Source organism: Camelus dromedarius, chromosome 3 (genome assembly GCF_036321535.1).
Source record: "Camelus dromedarius isolate mCamDro1 chromosome 3, mCamDro1.pat, whole genome shotgun sequence".
Lineage (NCBI taxonomy): Eukaryota > Metazoa > Chordata > Mammalia > Artiodactyla > Camelidae > Camelus > Camelus dromedarius.
In genome coordinates, this window is record NC_087438.1 from 38,605,788 (window position 1) to 38,630,268 (window position 24,481).

The 24,481-nt window shown below is 38.0% G+C and overlaps 1 protein-coding gene across 7 annotated transcripts in view; it reads right to left on the reverse strand.

Moving 5' to 3' along the window:
- PDE4D (phosphodiesterase 4D) overlaps nt 1–24,481 on the reverse strand; it is a 1,287,753-nt gene that overhangs the window by 25,650 nt on the left and 1,237,622 nt on the right. The gene's annotated exons all lie outside the window — the stretch shown is intronic.

Genomic DNA, 24,481 nt, shown 5'->3' on the forward strand with positions numbered 1-24,481 from the left:
TCCTTTATTTTTAAAAAGTATATCATGTTCCCTTTCAACTGCATCACGTCATTCCACGTCTCATACCCAAAGCAGTATACCTGCTTCTGAGCTTATCTTCTTTGGCTTTTCTCCTTCCAACCCCTGACTGATCTCCACTGCCAGGCCAGCGTTCCTCAAATCCAGCCTCAGCCCACTCCTCCAAAGCTGGTCACTGACGACTTGGCATCACCTGCTTCGTCACATCCAGACTCCTCCATAAGCTCCACACCAACAACATCTGACCCACATCCCCAACTCCAAGCCCATCTCTGACTGCTCTTTCCACCCATGCTCAGTTCCCAACAGGCTACTACTTCACCCATCCCTAAGACACAGCAGATGGCCCATTTCCTGTCTTTACTTACAGTGAACTCACTGCCTACAATACCCTCCCTCTTTTATTCCACCTACTTCAAGCTGGTCTTTCAAAGTCAGATTTAAATCATTCAAAGTACATCTAAGACCAAATATTCCAGCCCTTCTCTAAACGCTAACTATCCTACACTCACCCCTTTATTTAATGAATACTTGTTACAGTCCAATTATATTCCTAACACTGTCCTGGATACTGGGGACCTAGCAATGAACAAAGCAAAAAGTGAAGTAAAAAGTACCAAGGAAGACTCTCACATTTCTAGGGAATAAGAAATCTTTTTCTTAAAAGCTCAGAGCCAAATTTAAATTCACTTCATTTCCCATGAGAAACAGACCAGAAGCTCCTTTCCACTGCAAGAGCCCACAGGAAAAAATCTACACCACCCAGAAAAGCAATCTGGATGGAGCCAGGAACACACAATGCTTACAGTCAGACTCGGCTTCTGACAATCCTAAGGAAGAAACTGTAACAAGTATGTTACAGCATTTATTAGGCACCTACAACGCATCCAGAGCTTTATATACCTTATCTCTGATCTTTGCAACACCCTGGGTAGATAGATATTACCCCCCATTTTAAGGTGAAAAGACAGAAACTCTTAAATGTTCAGTACATGTGCCAGGGCTGAGATGCAAGACCAGGTCTCTATTTTGGTCTTTGTTCTTCATGATGGATGAACAGCTCGTCATATAATTAGGCTGATTCAAACTCTATGATGGACAGTATGAATTTAGAAGTGGACTAATCATCCTGAATCCCTGTGCTGACTCCAAAGTATCTTGAATTAAGGAACCACTGTTACTATAACTGTGGTTAGATCTCTGCACAGGGTGGATCCTACTAACAAGCGCAGTCAGGAAGCTGGCGTCAGAGACAGGCAGCCTCACCTGGCAGTGAGACCTGCTTGTGGGTGGGAGCGCTACATGAACAAGGAGCAGATGCCCCACACCCGGGGAGAACCCAGGTTTCCTGATTGGTAAAGCACTGTTCCCAAACAGCCAAATGATTTTATGTACAAACGTGTGTGCATGTACTGAAATAGAAAAAAATATGTCATTTCCTTCAGCATTCAGTTCTCTTTTTCTGTCTCTTCCTAATAATAATCCTCAGAATCTTGAGATGCCATTCCTCTTTTATTCTTCATTTTCTTGGTCCTTAACCAATAGCCCAAGCCATCAACCATCTTTCTGGACTATTTTAGGATATGCAAAATTCTGCAGATGGGGTTGAATCTTTGATATACTAACACATGCTGGAATCAATGCCTTTGCAACAGAGGTCAAGAGAGATAAGGCATAATTTTGAATAGGGCAAAAAAGAAACAAATAAACCAAACTACAAGGAAACTGAGGCTCAGAAGGTTAAAAGTCTTGGCCAAGGTCACAAAGCCGAGTAGGCATGGCACGGATTTGAACCTAGGCTGTGTCTGGCTTCAGAGTACTCTAAATTGCCAAAAAATATTTCAGGCATTAGATCTATATTTAGCCTAGAGTCTATAAACAATATGTCTATTAACAGAATAAATTCTTTACTATACAATCTATTATTGTGCTTAAAGTATTAAATATTATTTAAAGTAAGTGTTATTAACTCTTAGATTTCTCCAACCTAAGGGATTTCCCCGACAATAGCATTGTTTTTAGTAAGACTAACATCTTTGGAAAATAGTTTATTCTATAATGAATTATATTTATTTTACATCTTTCTACTTAGGATCAAAGTTCTGGGAGTTGTTATTAATCAAGAAGCAAATCTGTATAAAGTAGGCTTTCACACATCCCATACTGTTCAGCTTAACGTATGCAAATCTAATTGCTAAAAGACCCTTAAAGAATTCTGAGGCAAGGTTAAACTAACTACAATAACTATAGCATACCAGGGTCTCTAAAATCACTGAGTGTTCTTTTGCTTTTAAATGCCATAAAAATAGTTTTGGAGGTAGACAATAATCTAGAATTAAGTTATAACTTATGTTTCTTATAACCTAGGATTTTAAATCCACTTTTACATTATAAAAACTATATTTTCTTTGATTAATGCTAATAGTACAAAAACAACCTTAACACAGGTAAATCCACGAAATCTGTTTGTGTTTACTGCCCTCTAGTGATACTGGATCCAAATGTGATTTAAAGAACAGCTCTGTTCCTGAGGAGCCATCTCTTTTCTGAAAACAAAAAACGTATCTTACAAATATTTTGGAGGCTTGAAATTAAGACGAACTCTAGGTTGACTTCTTCAAAAACCTAAAAATCATCTGAAAAAGCTAAGAATCATTCTTTATTTAACCTGGTTTGAAAATTTTCACCAAAAATAGTTTTATTTAAAGCAAGAACCTGCAACATTTACTGAGAAAGAAATTCCAATTTAAGAAACTTTATTTTTGTTGAAAGGTTCCTTGACGCTGAATTAACATGAGACTGACTTGATGATAGCTATATTTAAATTTCTCTTCCACATGGGCTAACTCTTACTCAATGTTAGCATAATATTCTATAATTGTTGATACAGTTTGAATCATATACAGTAGATACAGAGTTTTCTATGTCTGTAACTAGTTAGTAAATTTAGCCGAAACCATCACCACCACTACCACCACCATTATCACCAACCACCACCATCATCATACCTACCAAGGGCTTTTGTTTCACTGAAGAACAATTAAGGCAATGAATGGGTGCAGAACCCTCATAAAAATGAAGCTTCCACAAAAATAATCTTGTATGAAAGGGAACTTTCTACTTACAGAGAAAATTAGGATTCCCAATTCACTTAAATTGTCTTAATACCAATTTTCCATGTTTAAGATGGCTATTATAATCACCACAAAATACTTAATGATATCTCCTCTGTACTTCATGGTATGCTTTGTGAAAACAATTAAACAGAGAACACCTGTCTTCTAAAGCAATAATAAAAAATGCAAATAGGCATATTTCTGTAAATACATATTTAATCTTTTATGACCACCACTTTTATTTGAGAATCTTAATTTTAAGTCTTAAAATTTGGGCTACAATTCAAAGGGGAAAGGATATTCTTTTTAACAAATGGGACTTAAACAACTGGACATCCACTCACAAAACAATGAACTTCAACTTCGCCTTGCACTACATACTAGTATCTACTCAAAATGGGTCACGGAACTAAATGTAAAATATAAGACTATAAAAACTTCTAGAAGAAAAAATAGAAAAAGATATTTGTGATCTTGGATTAGGCAAAGGTTCCTTGGAATACAAAAACCATAAAGCATAAAAGAAAAAAGTGATAAACTAGATTTCATCAAAACTTTCCTTTAAAAGAAACTGATAAGAAAATGTAAGAATAATTCACAGGCTGGGAACAAATTATGTGTAAAACACATATCTGATAAAGACTTGTACAAGGAATTTACTGAAAAAAAATCTTAGAACTCAAAAGGTTCACCAAGCACGTCTAAAGTTGTGTAACATCATTAGTCATGAAGAAAAGTAAAATTAAAACCAAAATGTGGTGCCACTATGCACTTACTAGAATGCCTAAAGTGAAAAAAATACATATAATACACAATTCTGGCCAAGATGCGCGGAAAATGGAAGTCTCACACGTTGTTAGTGGAAATGCAAAACGGTAGAGCAACTTTGGAAGTTTGGTATTTTTTTTATAAAGTCAACAAGAACACTGACTAGAGGAGCCACTTCTAGTTATTCACTTAACAGAAATAAAAACATGCGTTCATACAAAGACCTGTATGCAAGTGTTTATAGAAATGAAATTCTATTCATAACAACAGAAACCTGGAAACAGCCCAGATGTCAATCACCTGGCAAATGGATAAACAAACTGTGGTACATCCACAAAATGAAATATTAGAAAGCAATAAAAAGAAACAAATTACAAATATATGCAACAAGTTATTAATGGATGAATCTCAAAAGCATTATGCAAGGTGAAAGAAGCCATGAACAGAAGGCTATATATACTATATGATTTCATTCTTGACATTCTGCAAAGGCAAAACTACAGGGACAATGAGATCACTGGCTGCCAGTGACTGGGAGTAAGGGGAGAGGAATGACTACAAAGAAGCAAGAGAAAATTTTTTAGGTGACGGAAATATTTTACATCTAGATTATGGTGATAGTTTTCCAACTGTGTAATTTGTCAAAACACATTCAACTACATCTTTAAAAAGTACATCTCATCAGTTTGTAAATTACACCTCAAAACCTAACTTCAAAAAAATTTAGGCGATATCATCAAATTATTTAAATTCCAAATCTGCTTCACTTTGCCTGAAGAGGAATGAAAAACAAAAATCTCAAGCATAGTTACATATGGTAAAATAAGATTTTCACCCTTTCAAAGAGATCCATCATTATATCCGAGGCAAACAGGCATGTTTGTTACAGTCAGTGCTTGCTTTGAATAAGACAATATATAGTAAAGTCCTAGTTATGCAAAGCCATTAGGCAGTATAATAACCAATGAAGTATTCTCATAAGTACTAATAACATTTTTATTTTAATCCTTTAGAAAGAAAAATTCCCTAAAAAACTTTATTTTCCTGCTTTCTTAAACAAACCAAACTGATCTCAGTTTAATTATTTTCTGGTGATCTGGGCCACCACTGTTCACTCGTCACTGAATAGTCAACACGTATTTACCGTATGTTCATTCTGGGCCCAGCACTGTGCCAGCTGCTAGAGACAGACAAATCCAGTCAAGGGGGTAGAGACGCGTGTAGAACCCTGAAGAGCGCCACTGCTGTATTCTTTTCGGGTCCACCACTTTTTCACAGGTTTTATTTTTCCCTAGTCCTTGGTTGTCAGCCTGTCCTCCTATGGTCAATATATCTGCTTCCTTGTAGTCAACACACCGGCCGTTTCCCCCTTCTTATTATGATGGGCTTTAATCTAAGGCAGCATTTCCCAGACTGTGCTGTAAAGAACAGCAGTCCCATGTGATAATTCTCAAAGAAGACACCCAGCGTCAGACACACTTCTGACATAGCGCTAACTTTTGTGGAGACCGTGTACTGTAGCAAATTGAAGGCTCTGCCAAGAACTGTACTGCATAACTTTGTTTTCTTTTGTTGAATCTGGCATTTCTCAAAATTATTCTTGTACCTAACTCTGCTCCCTTCACACTTATTAACAAGCAAAAATGAACAAAAATGCTAGGACTTCATTAAAAATTCTTGTGGAAAGCAATGGGCTTTAAATATCAAATACTAAAATTATTTAGAATGGTTATTCACTTCTTCACTCTAGTACTTATTAAACAGCTACTATGTACCCGAGGGACAGAGCACTGAACAAGACGGAAGAGTTGCCTGCTCATGGGAACCTTGGACTGTTAGGACAAAAAGACAAAAAGACAAAAAAAAAAAAAAAAAAAAAAAAAAAAAAAGGCAGTGGCAAACATGCTGGATAAAAGAAAAGAGGGTAACATGATACCATGATGATGGATTATTAAATAGGCAGGAAAAGCTGCACTGAAAAGTTAGTATCTGAGATGGGACACTGATGGTTAGAAAGAGCCAAAAGATCTGGGGCAGAGCACTCTGAGCAGGAGCTGGAGGAACACAGCCAGCATAGGGGAGGACAGGTGTGCAGAAAGACACTAGGGGTGGCTCAAGGCAAGATCATGCAGGTCCTTGCAAGACTTGCAGAGGGTGTGGGGCACCACCAGGAAGTCCTGAGAAGGGGTGATGAGATTTACATTTTAAAAAGCTGTCTTTATAGAGGCAGAAGCAGACAGAAAAGGAAGAAGCACTTGAGGAAGAGTTGAGACTTGAAATGAACATGGGAAGTGAAGCAATGAGAAGAATGGATTCCTAGACTTCTAACTTGAATGGATGGATGTCTGTGCCATTTGCTGCGATGGAGAAGACTAGGGGGAAGTATAGATTGGGAGGAGGATAAATAAGGAGAAAGAAGAGTCCCATGAATTAAGCACAAGAAAATTTAAACACATGAAATTAAAAAAAATTTTTTTAAGGTTGAGGGACAGTAACCTCCAATCCCCTCCCCAGGTTCTCTGCAGCATTCTGGATAAGGAAAGCTGCCAGAGAGTGGAGTTTTGAATATGTAGTTACTTTCAAATACACTAATGCCATTACGTTAGGATAGACCACTTTAATCAAAATCTTTTCAGATGTGTTTAGGATAGCCCACTAAAAAGGGAACCAACAGATAATCTATTTTTTTTAAAATCCCCTCCTCTTCATAGCAAATTATTGATGTAAAAGCCTATGGAAGGTCACACAACATAACCACAACTGGAATCTAGCACTTATAGTTGGCAGTATTTTTATTAAAGTTACATGTCTTATTTAGACATTTTAAAAAGGAAGACTTTAATACAGGCAATCGTAAACACAATTAAAAATGGTGCAAGAATGGAATTTTTTTTTTTTTCATTTGCAACAGTGACAGAAGCGTAAAGGATGAGAACCATGGTACACGGCATATACAGGGCATACATTTCACCCAAGTTCAAATCCTGGCCCTGCCTCTTGTAAGCACAACAGCATACAGCAAGTTATTTAAGGTTTCTGGGTTGGGTACAGAGTCAGACTTAACAAAGGTCATCTAGCACAGTGTATTAAGCAGGTGTCGGGAGCTCAATAAATTACTTATATTGTGACCAGAAACACTGAAACTTGTCAGAAGGAAAACAATCTCATTCAAACAGCTGCATGCAGATTCCTATAATAATATCTACCCAATAGTTTATGCAGTCAGTGGTTTGTCTGCAAACCATTAAAGTCACCAGTACCAGCAGAAAATGCTTTTGGAGATATCAAACAAATAAGGATAATTTTCCCAGAATGCACTGACCTGACAAATGTAAAGACATCAGGACCAAATTCCAATCTCCAAAGGAAAATTTAAGAATAACTCTACAGCTGACATGGGACCAAGGAGACCAAGCCCAGTACCAATGAGTATAAGATGATAATCCTTTTTTAATCAGCAAATATTTAATTAGCAGCAACTATATGTTAGCTGCTGTTCCAGGTACTAAGGAGAGGTCAGTCAGCAAGCCATCTGATCTGAAGGAGCTTACACACAAGTGTGTGGGAGACAGAAAGTAAACACGCCTGTGCAGTGGCCATTCCACCTTCCTTTTAGCAAGCCTTCCAGAGGCAGGGCATGTAAAAAATCCATATCCTAGACTCCTTTGCAGCTAGAATTTCAGACGTGATTTAATTTCTTCCAATCGGATGAACCTCTGCTCCCTTCCACAAACTAAACAGCTGTCAATCTACCTGCTATTTCTTTGTAGATAATCTGCCTCTTCTCTCTGGCTGTGTTGAGATCTGTTTGTTTCTGTGGTCTCTCTGGGAAATATCTGGATGTGGGTTTCTTTTTAAAAACTTTCCTGCTTGGGATTCACCGGACTTCTAGAATATTTCCTCTTCCCCATTCTCTCTATTCAAATTAGATGCATGTTGCCATTTTGCTAGAAAAGGAAGTCTTGTCATACTTTAAATGTACAGTGTTATCCACAAAATACAGCATGAAGTCAGGTAATTGCCATTAATACTACAGCAATCATTTTTATTCAAAATATGGCTCTTATACAATCTTTTAAATTAAGTATGATTGTTCTTATATCTTGAGACTAAATTACTGGCACTAAAATATATGAAAAACCAATTTGATTTTTCTCATTGCCTATAAAGTTAAGATGCACCTGTATGTTCTAACAAAGACCTTAGACCTTAAAACATAGTGAAAAAAATAATTTAACTCACTTTTCTTCACACATCAATAAAAACTGGTATTGACCACCTTGACATTTATTCTTCTAAAATACCTGCCCATATTTACATCCTTGAGATGGGAGAACATATACATTTTTGCTTCTGGGAATAAAGAAGATAGGGAAAAACAAAATAATACAACTAAAACAGACAACAAACTCTTTTTTACCTGATCTTCCAAATGTGAATCTAACACCCTGGGAGAACATCAGTCATACAGGTGAGGCAGACTGGACCATCAAACACACTACAGTTTTTGAATTCCGTGAAATACATCCAAATTGGAAAGCTCCTCGGTGGACAGCTAGTCCAAACTTCCATCCCGACAGGAGTCCTACAACTCCTCATAATTAAGAGTCCTCCTCTCCTTGATGCCTCCCACTGCTCTGGAAGTCCGTTCCACTTGGAGAGAATGCAGTTTAACACACTGAGATAATACTGAGCTAATGATCACTCGCTTGCACGGAGCTAACGCCATTCTTCAACAGCTCTTTATAAACCTCTCAAAGTTGATTTGACTCTGGCCAGGGCAAATGAAAACAAAATATAGCTCAGGGATTTTATCATGACAGTTGCAACAGACAGAAGAGTCGTTCATATCCTTAACCATTTTCATTAAAAAACCAAAATCCACTCCAGGTCTTACAAACAGTGATCAACAGCTAAACCTGAGTAATTATAGCTTGGGCTGTCACTTTCCCTTCACAGCTGGGGAAGCAAGCATGCAAATCAGAACATATGACCTTCCATTTGGAGTATTAAGAAAACACACCAAACAGATGGCTTTCATATAGCTTCCAGAATACCAGTTCTAATAATTCACAAAACTGTCTTTCCCCAAAACCCACAGTAAAAAATGGTAATAGCTGGGGGGACGGTATAGCTTAGTGGTAGAGCACATGCCTAACATGCACAAGGTCCTGGATTCAATCCCCAGTACCTCCATTAAAAATAGTCATAATAATAAAAATTTTTAAAAAGGTAATAGCTCATACTTATTGATTGATATTGATAAATATTTATTTTCCTATGTGTACCAAGAATACTGCTGAATACTTGCCTGCCATTATCTCATTTATTTCTAATTACAATCCTATGAGGACTATTATTATTCCCATTTTACAGATGAGCCTTAAGGTCATTACCCATCAAGTCTGTACAGGCAACTCCCAGGTAGCCTGTCTCTTCCCCAGAAATCCAGTCCTGACAATTGAAGGCTTACAGGACATCTCTACCTAGATACGTAATTTCATTCCAATTTCCTGTCTAAAAATTTAACTGCCGTATCTTCCACACCACTCTCTTCAAATTGGCTTCCCCTCCTGATTTTCCAGCTATCATTCTTTCTATTATTACTCAGGTTCAGAATTTCATACTTTCCTCTGGCTGCAGTACCTGCCCCTGAAGTCATATATTCTGTCACCTTTCCCGTGATCTTCCTCCTAACCATTCCTTTCTTTTCCTTCCCACCCTGTTTCAGCCCCTCATCACTTACATGCCTAATTCCCTGACGGATTCTTTCTGCTTTTGCTATTTCCCCTCAGTATGAGCTAGCCTGCATACCACCAGCAGATTTATCTTTCTAAAATCATTGTGTTATGTTCCTTGTAATATTTTCCTTATAATAAAATGCCAGGGCTCTTCAAGACTTACAGGGTAATATGCAAATGGCTTCATCTGACATGGAAGGCACTCCACAGAGGGGCCCCCATCACACTCCTCACACCTGCCTCTGTCCCTGTAATCAGATTTTCTGTTCCAGGCAGGCCCACTCATCCAGAACACTCACTCCTCACCCGCTCCCACAAACACCAAGGTAAACCCACAGAAGTGTCCCAGCCTACTCTGCCTCATCCGGCCCCTGGAGTATATCATCTTTTTCCTCATTAGCAACCTAGATGAACCTGCTATGTTCAAGATCCAGCCTAAGTAGCACTTTTTCTGGGATGCTTCTCAATCATTCTGGTCCTTAGTGTTGAACACACTCTGAACTCATCCACAGGACCAGAATCCCATGAATTTCTCTCTCATTCATTGCCATCCGAAAGGCTTACGTATATGGCTAGCTAATAATGTCTTCAATGCGTGTCTATAAGCTTTTGTATGTACGTATGTGTGTATCTATCCATCTTTCTATCATTTTATGTATTTGAACACAAACGTACATATATAAAAGTATCATTTAGTCTATGAAAGACTTTGGAGCAAATATACACCCTACACTAACCAGGCAAAAACAAAAATTCCTTAGTGAAAGCCTGACTATTGGACTGAGGTTATCTGAAGCCAAAAGGTGCAAAACAACAACTAAAGAAGAAAAAAACCTCCTGATTTATTTCTCATATGAAAATGGTATCTGGCCTAGAGAATGGTCAGGAATCAGACACTAATAACAAAGACAAACCAAAGCAAAATTTTCATTCCAAAGTGAGAGCATCAATAATGACTGAAATCAGGGTGTTGTCTAGCAACCCCAAATTTTATTCGCCACAAGATAAAAGCCTTGACAAAAGTAAGACAGGGCTGTTTTGTTCTGTGTCACTTTAACTTTCCTGTGACTTTTTTCTTCATCTGTAGTGAAAGGAGTGAACAGGTTGATCTCACAAATCTCCTTCACCTCTAGAAACTTTTTGGAATTAAAAAAGAAAAAAAAACCTTTTCTATCAAGCATACCAAAGTCAGTTTTCTCTGCAAAGTGGCTAACGGCAAGTGGAAAATGGAAAGGGACCTACTCAGTGACTCATTTTCAACTCTTACAACTACACTGCTGGGAATTCCTTCTCCCTCTGGCTACGGCTAGTGTCAGACCCATGACTAAGACTGGAACTAGCCCATCTGGGCTGGGACTACGCTCAAGGTCATTTCAGCCACTCTTCTGTTTCTCAGCTTGACTGTCATTTTAAATCTGCGCAATGATTAAAGGTTCTATTTCTGGTTCGTGTTCCTTCTTTCCCCGAGAAGGGACATCTAGTAACTTGATATTGATTGATATTTGACACTTTTGTTAATAATCAAAATCTCAATACTTCACAGAATCAGAAAACTCATTTGGAGGGGCCTCTGGGATCGTCCAGGGTGAGGTAAAAGCAGTGTAAGTAAGGCGCTGATATTTAGACCGAAGATCCACATGAGACCTTACAGCTCAAATCAGCGTTTCTTTCGGGGCTGCCTTTGTACATATTCTTTCAAAGTTACCATGGTTAAGTGGTCAGCGAGAGTATAAATAAAAATACGTTCGCAAAGAGCGCTAGGTAACGAGCGAAAACCACAGTAAACAACCTCAGGGGGCCGCCCCATATACAAACTGGTGAGGACCCATAAATCACCACGATGGGGATCGAGGTTTCAAAGGCACACTGAGCTCACTGTCCAGGCCTGTTGATTCAAGCTCCAATTGCACTGGGTTATCTATATGGCAGCATATAAAGTTCACCTCTTACATTTAAAAATAGTTCCCATCCCAACTAAAGACAGGCCACAGTACCTACCGTGGGTGTGCCCCATATCACGCACTTGACATGAGTTTCCATTTAAATTCCCATAACAGTCCTGGGAGAGCGATGTTGCTAGTGCCGATGTGCAGAGAAACCAGAGGCTCAGAGAAGCCGAAGCAATTTAATTAGCTAAGTTCACAACTCCAGCGTGGGTGCGTTAACATCCAGGGGAGGAACTGCTCAGCTCAACGGAATTTAGGGGACTTAAAGCACAACCAAGATAAAGGTTCGCAGTTGGCATTGGCTGTTCTGTTCCATTTTCCTCTTGGCATCTAAGAATTACTCACCAGAGACTATGGTAAATCAACCTAAACTTATTTTGACACAGTCTCTCACCCACTGCTCCAGCATGTATGCTGCTGTCGCACGTCCTCACTTCCACGCAACAGGTTCTGCAGGGGATGGCCCCACAGTGGGAGGTGACTACCCAACCATGCTGCTCCTGGGCCATGACTCAAGGAGGCAACAGGTGAAGGAGGTGATGCTAGCTCTGGTGCTAAAAGGACCCATGCCTCATGAATACCCTCTGTCTACAAATCTGCCCTCTCCAGTAGGTCCTCACCCCTTCCTTCATCCCTGGGCTGACTGTCCCCTCTTAAACGTTCACACCTTCACGCTGACCCCTCTGGGATTTCTTCTGTCCTTCAAGCCGTCCCAAAGTCTTGGTTTATTCCAGTTGGATTTTATCATTATGAATCCTGAGGTGGAAACACGAACCGGTCCGTCGGCCTCCAGCTGAGGGCATCTCTGATCCTGTGTCAGCTCAGTCACAGAGCCCTTCTGCCACCCATCCTCCTTCTCCTCTCACTGTCCAATATGTTTTTCTACCTTTCTCGTTCCTTCACTCTTCACTCTGTCTATGAGCCCAGCTTCCTTCCCCATTTTGCCCCAATAAGAAAACAAAGTTCCAAAGCAATCCCACAGTAATAGGTCATTTAAAGAATCCTGACCCCTTCTTACATCTTCCCTGAGTTTATTCTATACCTTCTCATCTGCTGCCACCCTCCCCACTATTAATCAAGCTCCATCCCATCCAATTTCACCCAATGCCCACCTCCAAATCCCCTGCCAGCTCAGAATCTCAGATCTGCTTTAGTCTCTTGATCTTCTCATCCACTGACCCCATTACCCTTCAGTTTGTATCTGGGCCCTGTTTACCACCTGCTTGCTAGGCTGACTTCCAGCCTAACACGCTATCTCAACCATCATACTCTTCCTAGGAGCCCAGAGCTAGGAAGGCCCTCTCTGCGCCCATCCTGACACAACAAAGAACAAGGAAGGCAGATTAACTACACAACAGGATTCTCCTCTAGGAATGATAGTTTGCTAAAGTAGCTCTTGCTATTTCAGAACCTAGCGCTCACTAAATAAATAAAATTAGTAGTACATATTTTGAAAATGCAGCCTGAGAACAAACACTTGTCCTTCTATCTCCCAGCCCTTCCTGCAGATGTTACATTCAGAAAAAGAATTATCAAGACATCTATCAAGAAGCATATGGATCTCAGATGAGGTTAACTGAACCTCAGTTTTTCATCTTTAAAAATGGGACAAATTGTTTTGGCATGTAGTGTCCTGTTTCTGGGACTAAGTTAGAAATGGAAGGTTTACAGTAAGAATACACATCAGAATCATATCTTAGAAAGGGAGGCACATCTTGGTGTTTCCTGACCTGTGCAGTCCAAGATTGCTCATAAGTGTCAAATGAATAATATTAAAATGTTTGAAAATATGGCTAAGGGGCAACAAGTAATTTTTCCACTGAATCCTACTTGGAGAGAACAAACTCCTCTCATATAGGGACTGAAGATTTAATCTGTAATGATGCAGCTCTCTTCTGGCTCTCCTGCGATGTCCCCTTTGTCATTTTACTGCTCTTTAACACCACCTAGAAAAATTAAGATGTAGGCCCAAACAGTATCTTCCAGGAGAAAGTAAACCAATCTTTCCTGATGCAAATTAAAGAAATAAGAATATTTCTAGTAAAAAATTCCTACAATTTCTCGAAACCCATCGCTTACCCTTACACAGCTAGCTCTAAGAGACCATACTGAGAAAATAAGGTTAAGAAAACAAAGAACAGAAAATCAAAATGTTTATTGTCAAAGAGAACATTAATTAGCTTCACTCTTATCAGAGGGTATTACTGGAAGTGACTTGAAATATTCAAAATTTAAAAAAGTACAAGTGGTTTGGTGCTTACTTAAAAAAGAGTAGGGGCAAGTCAGCAAATATCCACTGGACACCTAATTTATTAAAGGCTTTGAGCAAAGCTCTGAAAAAAAAAAGGTTCAAGACTTTCTTCTAAATCTATCTTAATTTTTGTATACTGTCAACAAATTTACAGCTTTTTTCTTCCTTTGCAGTCTTTAACTTCTTTTGTGAAATAAGGGTTCTTTGCACAATGAAATGACACCTATATATATTTAAAGCACTCATGAAAGCAGTTCTCTTTATAAAAATCTGTTAAAGCCCTTCCAAATTTTTCTTTCTTTTTTTTTTTTTTATTGAACTACAGTTGATTTACAATATTGTATCAGCTTCTGTGGTACAACATAGTGATTCAGTTTTACATATACGTGTGTGTGTGTGTGTGTATACACACACACACACACACACGTATACACACACATTCTTTGTTATTATAAGTTATTAGAAGATACTGAATATAGTTCCTTGTGCTATATCATAGGACCTTGTGTTTACCTTCAAAATTTGAAATTATCTTCTTCCTAAGTTCTTGTGACAAAGCCCACCGATGTTAAAGCAGTAGTTCATTATTTTTCTGAAACTTGGAAAAAAAATCTAGCAAATACAATAACCAACCTTTCATGGTCAAAGAATGTACTCCTATTCTAAAACCTGAACTTGATGTAAAGGCATTAACAATGGAAAGTCACCTTACTAAGAAATGTTCTTTTCTTTGTAATTCTGTACAGTTCAGTATAATTTATAATTCTTTGATTTTAGTATGACTTTTTTTCAAAAATAATTTTCCACTATAATGAAACAGCAGTTCCTTCTCCCTAATGGGTTTGGACTAGAATGATCAGGTAGAATTAAAAGGAGATTAGCAAAAGGAAGACACTTTGATATATCTTCTCCAAGTTTATTTAAGATGTCTTCATTCATATTTAGGTCAAAAACAAAAACAAAGCAACCAAAACACTGCTATGCCAATGATGGAAAGCAGCCCTAAAACCAGCCAGTTATTTTCTGAAATGATGGAGACAGATACCAGCCTGGACTTACTCTTCGATGTCAGCCTCATCTTTGCCTGGTCGCTATGGACACATCCCTGTCAGGCCTGTGCCTTCCACTCTCCAGGCCTGTTTATGACAGGCCAGGGTGTTTCCTATTATGGTGCCTATGTCTGCAAGCACACTGCTTGCCAGTAATAAATGCCAGAGGCTGCCACAATAGGGATTACAATGCAGCAGACCAGAGATGCTGCCGGGAACGCAAGCACGACCCAGGTAAAACTGCACAGCATGCTCCCTAACAGATAAAAGCCAACAAGCACATTCTTTCTGCCCAGTCTAGAGGGAGTGTACTCAGATATATCATTTTAGTTGGAACAAACTATAATATGAATGTTATTGCTAAACTTGGTACAGAGGAGAGAGACTAGTTTCAGGTCATCAGTATGGCCTGGATGGTTTTTGTCTGCATAATCTAAACTTCTAATTTAAATGAGATGAAGCTAAACTCAGCATAAACTATGTTGAAACATCTGATGAGTGTCTACAAGCAGGACTGAGATTTTTAAGTGGGAAATGTATCAGGATACTTGTCAATAACAGAAAAACCACTTTCTTGCAAGATATCAACTGTCATGTACAGACTCTAAGTCTACCAATCCAAGGTGAAAAATGGCATTTACATTAATCAACACCATACATAAGGTACTAATTTATGTGACCAACTATAAAACGATATGCTGACACTCACTGGGTTTGGGCCAGAAGCTACGTAGGAGAGCTCATCCATCCTTCTGGTGGCTGGGTAAAGAACTCACTGGTTATGTACTTGAACAGTTACTGAATCTGTATGTTTACCAGAAACATGGCTTGTATTTCATTAACACACTCAAATGGAGAAAAAAGCTGCATCTCCAGCAATTTCTGTAAACATGTTGAGATAAAGGTTACATACAAAACCCCAAATGATGCAGAGAGACCCTCTAGAAAGTGAACTACCTGAGAAGCCATGAGCTTTCTAGCTACCTCGGTGGACCTGGAAAAGCTTGGGGACTCTTTTTTTCCAACTCAGATTAGATGAGTCAGATGAGTGATCACTTCTGCCTCTTTTAGTTCTAACTCATAAGGCTCGGGTCTGAGATGAATAATGGCCAACACTAGTAATGATGCTTTGAAATACCGATCATGCGAAATACTACCAAAACTACCAAAGCGCTAAGTGGTAGGCAGGACCAGAGTATACTTTCATTTTATTAATTTATACTAATTACACTCAAGTTATAATTAAAACAGAAAAATTAGGATAAGTTTCTTCAATTCTTTGACCAAATGCTCAGTAACTCTCCCTTGTGAAGGGTCTGACAAACAGTAACACTGAAACTATTAACCGTCAAGAAAGAGTTTTTATCTTCTAGGCCTTTATGGCTTAGAAGCGTAAAATTAACCCTAGTCCCTGAGATTGATCAGTAATGACTCCTACAGCACTGAGACCAGAACCATTTATTGGTGCACTTCAAGAATCACCATCACAATACCTCTCATACAATTTATCCAATGTTTACCGGGCCCCTACTCAACAAGGCCTTGTGTCCCACGTGGTAGGGCTGGAAAATGAGTAAGACTAACGACCTAATGTACAACATGAAAGGGATAAATCAAAGAAACAAATACGGTATGAAGAGTTAAGAGAACTACAATGAATGTCCTGGGGAACGTCAAAGGAGAAAGACACCGCACCCGTGGGATGGGAGATATGGGAGGAGACAGGACAGAAAAGGCTTCACAGAGGAGGTAGCATTCCAGATAGACTCTAAAGGATGGTTAAGATTTGTTTAATAGACTTTCTATTTTAGAAAAGTTTTAGTTTTATAGAACAATTGTGAAGATAGGTACAGAGAGTTCCCATATGCCCCATACCCAGTTTCCCCTCTTATTAATATCTTCCTTTCATAGGGCACATTTGTCCCAATTATTGAACCAGTATGGATACATTATTACTAACTAAAGTCCACACTTTAATCAGATTGACTGGTTTTCACCTAGTGTTCTCTTCTGTCCACAGTATAGGTGCTCTTTCCCCTCCTTTTCACATTATGCTTTTTGGAAGGAAGTCAATATGCACAGCCCACACTTAAGGGGTGTGAAGTTATGCCTTCTTTTTTTTGAGAGCAGAATATCTACAAAACTTATTTGGAATTCATCTGCATGAGAGATTTATACATTCTCCTCCATTTAATTTAATCATTAAATTATTCATATAAGTATGAATTCATGGATATTTATTTTATACCTTGGGTTATATTCCATTACTAGTTTATTTTCTTGACCAAATAGTTCCAGCTGGGAACTAGGAGCCCTTTGAGTTTGCTCGTGGGTCCCTTGGATATGTTCTTATCAATGTCTGAGCATTTCCTTATTTTCTGGCTCTACAACATATTTCAGCCTTCATGTCCTGCCCCAGTGCTTGAATCAGCTATTTAGCTAAGGAGTTCTGGTTCCTTTTATTGGAGAATGGTATTAGAAACCAAGATAAGGGTGCCAGATGTGTTCAGAGCTACTGGGCTATCATTGCTTCAGCTGACAGAGCAGGAAATGTTTGTGCAGATACTAGATGGTTAAGTTGTTGAGACGTGCACTGGGTGGCTATGTCTTGAATGCACTTTTCGTAACATTAAGTATTAATAAGAGATTCTGTGCCTGGCTGGGTTACTTTCAGTCTCATTCAGAGGAAAAATAGGGTACATTCATTAATGAAAAAAGCTGGCTGTACTACCCTCCACTGCTTTAGGGATTTCTGTTCAAAACAGCTTGGAGAGTTTTAGATATTCTGATAAAATCTCAAGCCAGTTGGATAGGCTATACTATCAAATTACACAAAGAAACAAAAGGTAAACTCCATGAAGAGTCATAGATGGGGAGAAGAGCAAACGAAACATTCCACTAGTCCTTTTTGGCCTGTATCAACATCATTAAGCCGCCATTCTCTTAAAAGCTCACAGGAAACACAGGTAACAGGATGGCAACCCTCACACCACAAAATAAGAAAAGAAAGAAGATATTCCTTTATAGATGAGTGTAAAGGACTGAACGTTACTGAGCACCTGCTACGTTCCTTGTCTGTCTAGACAATCCCCATCTTCCCATTCATCAAATCACCACAGCAACTATTTAACAGATGAGGAAACTGAAACAAAGAAGGTAAACTGTCCAATTTAAATTCAGTTTAAAGGCAGAGAGTGAATCTGACCCAGGTCGTCTGGCTACCGGAGAACGCTCTAAACCCGCAGATCAGTCTGACTGAGAAGTGAATGCCTAATGAAAGGGAGACTTCTGACAAATCTGTATTTTCTCCCCTAGTGTGGAGATCCCATTAACGGCAGAGAAGAAAAACCATAGGTTGTTTAAAACAAACATGTCTTTCTAACCAAAAATGAATCCCCAAATGGTTCTTACTGACAATTTAGACGAGTATAAACAAAAGCATGCCCTGTGTCTGCGCATGGTAAGCAAAATGTTTTCAGGTGGTGTGTGTGAATATGTTCATTTTGTTACAGGTTAATTTCAATGGATATTAGAAAAATTATAACTAGAACATCAAATCCATGATTTCATGTAATTCCTCGTTCAAGATGAGGCATTCAGGTGGACATTTACCTTCAAAAATTGATGCTTTAAATAAAAACATTTAATCTACAGTAATTATCCGTGTACACAGGAAGTGTGAGCAACACTAACGTAGACTGTTATTTATTATAGGATAGAGATGACATCTTTCTTCCAAGAAATATTATGTTCTTACATTGCAAGGAATATATGACACATGGTTTTTCTTAATCTTTCTTTTCAATATATTCCAGGGATAGGATAAACTACAGGTAATTTATTGAGCACCCAGTACATGATACATACCAAAATGAGCTTTCTATACATTAAATCTAATGCTCTTAACAACCTTTCAATTTTATCTTCCCCTTTTATTATCTCCATTTAGAAGTGAAGAATTGAGGGTCAGAGAAGTCAGGTATGTTGCCCACAATATCAGGTAGGAAGCAGCAGGGCTAGAATTTGAAACCAACTCTGCCTGATAAAAAATATCTTTGTTCTTTCTACTCTACGGGGCCACCCTAAGCATTTCAGGAGAAAAAGTACCCTTCATCCTCATCACACACACACACTACTGCAAAACAACAACAAAAAGCCCAGAATACTAAATGATGATAACAAAAGATAAAGCATTTTCTATGAAAATGAATATATATACGTATATGTATGACTGGGACATTGGGCCGTACAGGAGAAACTGACACACTGTAATTGATGGTACTTCAATTAAATAAAAAAAAGTCTTAGAAGAAGATAAAGCATTCCTTAAGTGCAAAGGATAATAAAGTTATTATCACTGCCATTGGTAATCCAACTGAACTAATTTCCCAATGAACAAAAGCCACATTGTTTGCTGTTTAAGCAAATAAGATGGCTCACCACTCCCTACCTATCCCAATCCCTGTTAGAGTGAATGAAAGTGAACGACTTCTTAAAACGGCTTTTAAAACTAATGTGACTATCAAAATAAAGGGCTACTCATCTCTCTGTTACTTAGAAAGATCTCAGATTACTAGTGCCAATTAAACCATCGCAAGTAGCCAGGTACATGCAGCACTGCCCCCTGGCAGAGCTGTGCTGTCGCAAAACAAACCCCAGCTATTCACAGCTTTAAAAGACTGGTCTCTTTCCAAAAGAGAAAATCAGATTTTCTGGATCAACTGAAAATCATGACATGATCAGCATTCCATCTCTGCCATAATTATGAAGGAACAGCTACAATCTCTAACTATCATAGGAATCTTCTCAAATTGAACAAAATCATTATTTATCATCCTTGCTATTTGGGGAAAAAAATGTGCTTAATCTATTCATACATTGGGAAAAGCACTATTTTATCTTGACCAAGCCTTTTGTTTTTAAATTAAAAACAAACAAAAAAACCAAAGGACATACTTTATAACACTGAGACAAAAGTCACCACTATCCTGTAATTAATTCAAAATGTAATCACTGAAGGCAATTTCACGTAATTTTTCTAACTTACTGAATCACTGAAATTAGAAGTTTTTGATAATTAACTGTTAAGAACGTTTACGTTTACTGCCACTAAATACTGATAAGGAGCAGAGCTGATAACAACAGGGATAAATTAAGATTTGTCTTACTCCTTACTATCTTATTAAGTTAAAGTCAAGAGCTTTACTATTCTATGAAACATAAAAATACCTGTTAAAAGTGCTCCCCTGTTTCTGTTATTACTTACAATAAAGGCAAAGAAGGTATTTTTTTTCTAACACTGATCATAAAAACAAGCATTCCCAACCCTTCATAGTAACTTTAAGGCCCTGTATATAAATCCTACATAAATCTTCACCAAGTCTACTTTTATACAGTAGATGAAAAACCAGATAGCAAACTCAACATCGATAAGCTGAGTTTCTATAGTATCAAAAGATACTTTCTTCTACAATTTAGAGTTTTCCTTTAGGTACGCTGATAAACTTTTAACAATTCTCTTACGACAATAAGTTTTACTATTTTAAAGAAAATGACTGCTATTTGCGATTTGCTCTTCATAAAATTAAAATGCTTTCTCCAACAATTTCAGCTTCCTTCTCAGCAAAATTAAACACTCACTTCTGTTCTGAGCTATCTCGTACTTGTGAAATGCTGGAAAATCTTAAGATGTAGCCCCCTCTTCTGAACATTCTACATTCCTCCAGCACCACGCTTGCTTAGAAGAAAATGTACCAGCAGTCACAGAGAGCTCCAGTGCATGCTACATATGCACTGACTACTAAAAAGCAGCAGAGGGAGCAAATATCAAAACGCGAAGAAAAAGCATCCCAGAAAAGTACTTTAATTTACAGGCGACAGAACATGATGGAGGCGTTTGTTAAAAACCAAACCAACAACAAAATTCCATAGAGAAGTCACATCCACACTTGCAGAGCAGGTCTATGTATGTCTGGAATGAACTAAAGAAAAACCTTCAAGTCTCTTACAAGAGCGCTTGAATCCTAACTTCTAGACAGACTTTCAGCTTGGAGCACGGAAGGTTCCAACAACGCCAGGTGTCAGAACTGCCCCATATTCAGAAAGGAGAAACAGCATTTTTAGAATGGTATACTTTGGGGGTAAATTCAATGATTTTGTTTCTCTTTCAAACAGCACTGCACTTACACTGACGGTCTGGTAAAATGTGCATTGTTAGGGTCATAAGAGGATAAAGTTACAGGGTTCCACGGTATGACCCTTGGGAGTCCTGAGGCTTAGACTCCTGGCCTTCCCTCCTCACAACCTCAATTTGCTTTCTACGTGAGAAAGGTAACCAAGAGCACGTGAGACCATGCTGCATTAAAAACAGTCTACAGAATCATTTTAGCTTTGTGAAATCTGTACAAAAGGATGGACATGTACCTACCAATCCTATGTTATGTTTAATATTTTCTAAAAATTAGTAAGTGCTGTGTTTTCAGTTTTAGACTAAAACAGAAAAAGTACTTAGCTCTTCTGTTTGGAATACTGTAACTGAAATTTAAGAAAAGATTAAGCTTCTTATTAGAACTTCAAAATGTTTATGTCTATATTATAGTAAAAAAGGATAAATAGTATTTAAATATTTTTTATAATATGGAAATGTGCACCAAAGACAGTTCTTAAGAACTGTATTATAAAAATCCATGAAACTTAAAATGTCAAGCATAACTTACAACTGAATGGTTAAAAAAAAAAAAGGATTTTAGCCAAGTAGGTAACCGATCAAGTTTAACCTAAGTCTCCAATAATAATACCAATAACAAAAGGTATAGTGCGTGTTATTTATTAGCTAGCTGTTTTACACATGTTCTTTCGAACTCTTACATTGACCTTTCAAAATAGATATCCAAATGCTCATCTTATGCTAAGGAAACTGAAGCTAAAAAAGTTTGTCATCTCTCTAACGTAACTTGGCTAGTAAGGAACAAAACCAAGATTCAATTTTCAGGTCTGCCTGCCTGCCTCCAAAGCTCTGAGATCTCACCAAAACCTCTCTTAACCCTACCAATGAGGTTCCAAAGGAAATCTGCACAAATCTCTGGAAGATGAATGTGCTTATGAGGGTAAATGCTATAGATTTAACCACTCAAATTAAATGCCATCTGGAGTCTCTTACTCTACTTGGTACAAGCATCCTGTGTGCATCACGGCCAGTGCTGGCATTGGCCAAGAATCCAGTAATTTTCCTGTTTCAATACCATCAATAACCATTTGCTCATTACAATACCAATCAGGAAACACAGCTAGTTGCTTCCAAAGCATTGTTTAAAAACTGCTAATAATTTTGCTTACTTTTATTAAGATTTTTAAAACATGAATCCATTAACCCAATTTGTTAAATGCGTTGGAGGCATCAATTTCCTTCTTCCTAACACCCAAACCCATCTCCATAATAAATATTTTCTCTACATAATCACTTAGAAATCCTGATCTCTTACTACTATTTTATTCTGTTATTTTAATCTATTGGAGTAATTTTTTAAAGCCTCAAGAGAAGAAAACAAAGACAAATGTCACGACTTTTCAAAGGCTAACACTGGTTGGTTCAAACAAGTATATGTAAAAAAAAAAAAAAAAAAAAAAAAGGAAGGTAATAAAACTAATAACCAAAAGCAGTGTTACAGACTTACTCATTCACACTCAAGAGATATTGGACAACCGAGTGGACGTGTGATGCACGCTGTCACATTTCCAGTTAAGACTTAGGTCCGGCATCACTCCTGGGGACCTTTAGATCAGCTGCTCCAACTCAGTTTACAGCTCCTGTGGATGTGACTTATTTGTGCCCTTGTTATCAGGCTAAAGGGTAACTTTACAACCTTTACCAGGAGCTCTTTTTCCTTGTATGCTAATCCTTTTTCATCTATAAAAAGTCACAGGGGCTTAGCACTCATTCAGAAATGAATGGGTTAAAACAAAAAGAAATGAATAGCTCAGACCTGAAAAGTTTAATCAACGGCTTCAGCTGAATTGAATTTTTTTAAATGTTAAAAATAAGTGTCATGTCAATAATCTTTCAACCACAAGGCATAAACACAGCTAGAATGACTACATTGTGAAAAGTCTTTTCTCACTTAACCTCAGTTTCACTTCAACCAAATAAACCCACCCCCAACACTAAACCTGCAAATTAACTCAAGGTCTAATTTGGGGGTCTTCACAATGGAGATTAAAAAAAAAAAATCCCTGTCTTATTTGGTGCCTGTAAAGGAAAGACATCATTCTGACCTAAAGTTTTATTTTGTCCATCTTAAAGTGTAAGTAATTACTTGACAGCTGAAGCCATTCACAAGACATGATTAGATTTCATGTTAATTTCTCATCATTAAGACTACGGATTTGGGGGGAAAGTAATTGCAGCTGCTCAGGTTCACTGCTGGAAAAGTACTGCCAAATCATCTTAAAAACACAAGCAAATGCTTGCACATCTTTAGGTGCCTTCAGGTTCTTCCTTTTATGACACAGAATTAACTAGACAAGAGAGTAAGAACTCAGGCCCAGTGCAGTCCGGTCCCAGTCTGTGTGGAGGACACTGGAGATACTTTACATATGTCTACTGCTCTTATGAACCAAATTATGAAAGAATAATCTGTAAGTTATAAAACGAATCAAGGATCTAAGAATTTGTTAGCCATATGAGAACAATGGCACCTAATGCCAGGCCCAGGAGAAAGAGAGCAATAACCAGTCATTCTAAAGAGGAGCCACACCAAATTTAGGAATGAAGTTCAAATGACAAAAAAAAAAAAAAAAAAAAAAATTACAGATTTGATCATCAGTGTGCACACGGGTAAGTCAGTGTGCTTATGGGGAGGTCAGTGCCTGCACTAACTGGTGACTGGGGAGTCCTTTTGATTTTGTTTATTTGAAGATAACTTTTCACTTAAAAACCATGCTAACTATACAAGCGTTGTCAATAGATAAGACAATCCAGTGGTCAAGATACTACATTATTTTAAACTGCATGAGAAAAAAAAAAAAACAGGTGGGATAAAAACTATAGTAAGCCAATAAATAAATAAATAAATAATAAAAATTTTAAAAAGCATTGCTCTTCGAAAAATATGTGCACATAGATAAAAAGTAAAATTGTATAACCTACCTGACCTTGTCAATAGGTGGCCAAAAATGTTAAAATATCTTTAAGGGGCAACGGTTACGAATTGCCACATAAAGTTACCAGTCCCTGCCGGCTGAATCCCTCAGCCATCTGCTTCCAAAATGCCTGTGCCTCCTTTCCTAGCCCCCTGAGCCAAACAGTCATTAAAAACATGCAGAATCCCAATGATTTCCTTACATAATGAAAGATTTCTTAACAAAACAAAACAAAACAAAACAAAACAAAACAAAACAAAACAGGAATTCCAAAAAATACAGCAAAACTGCCAACACTCTACCTTGTCTTAAGGCTGTGTCAGGTTGAAGGTTACTTCTCAGCCCCCAAAACTCCATTATCCACCAAGACCAGCACTTTGGCATATCTGGCACAAATGCCCCATTGAATCATCACTGTAACTTAATAATCTCAGAAAACTGGACTTTCGTTCCA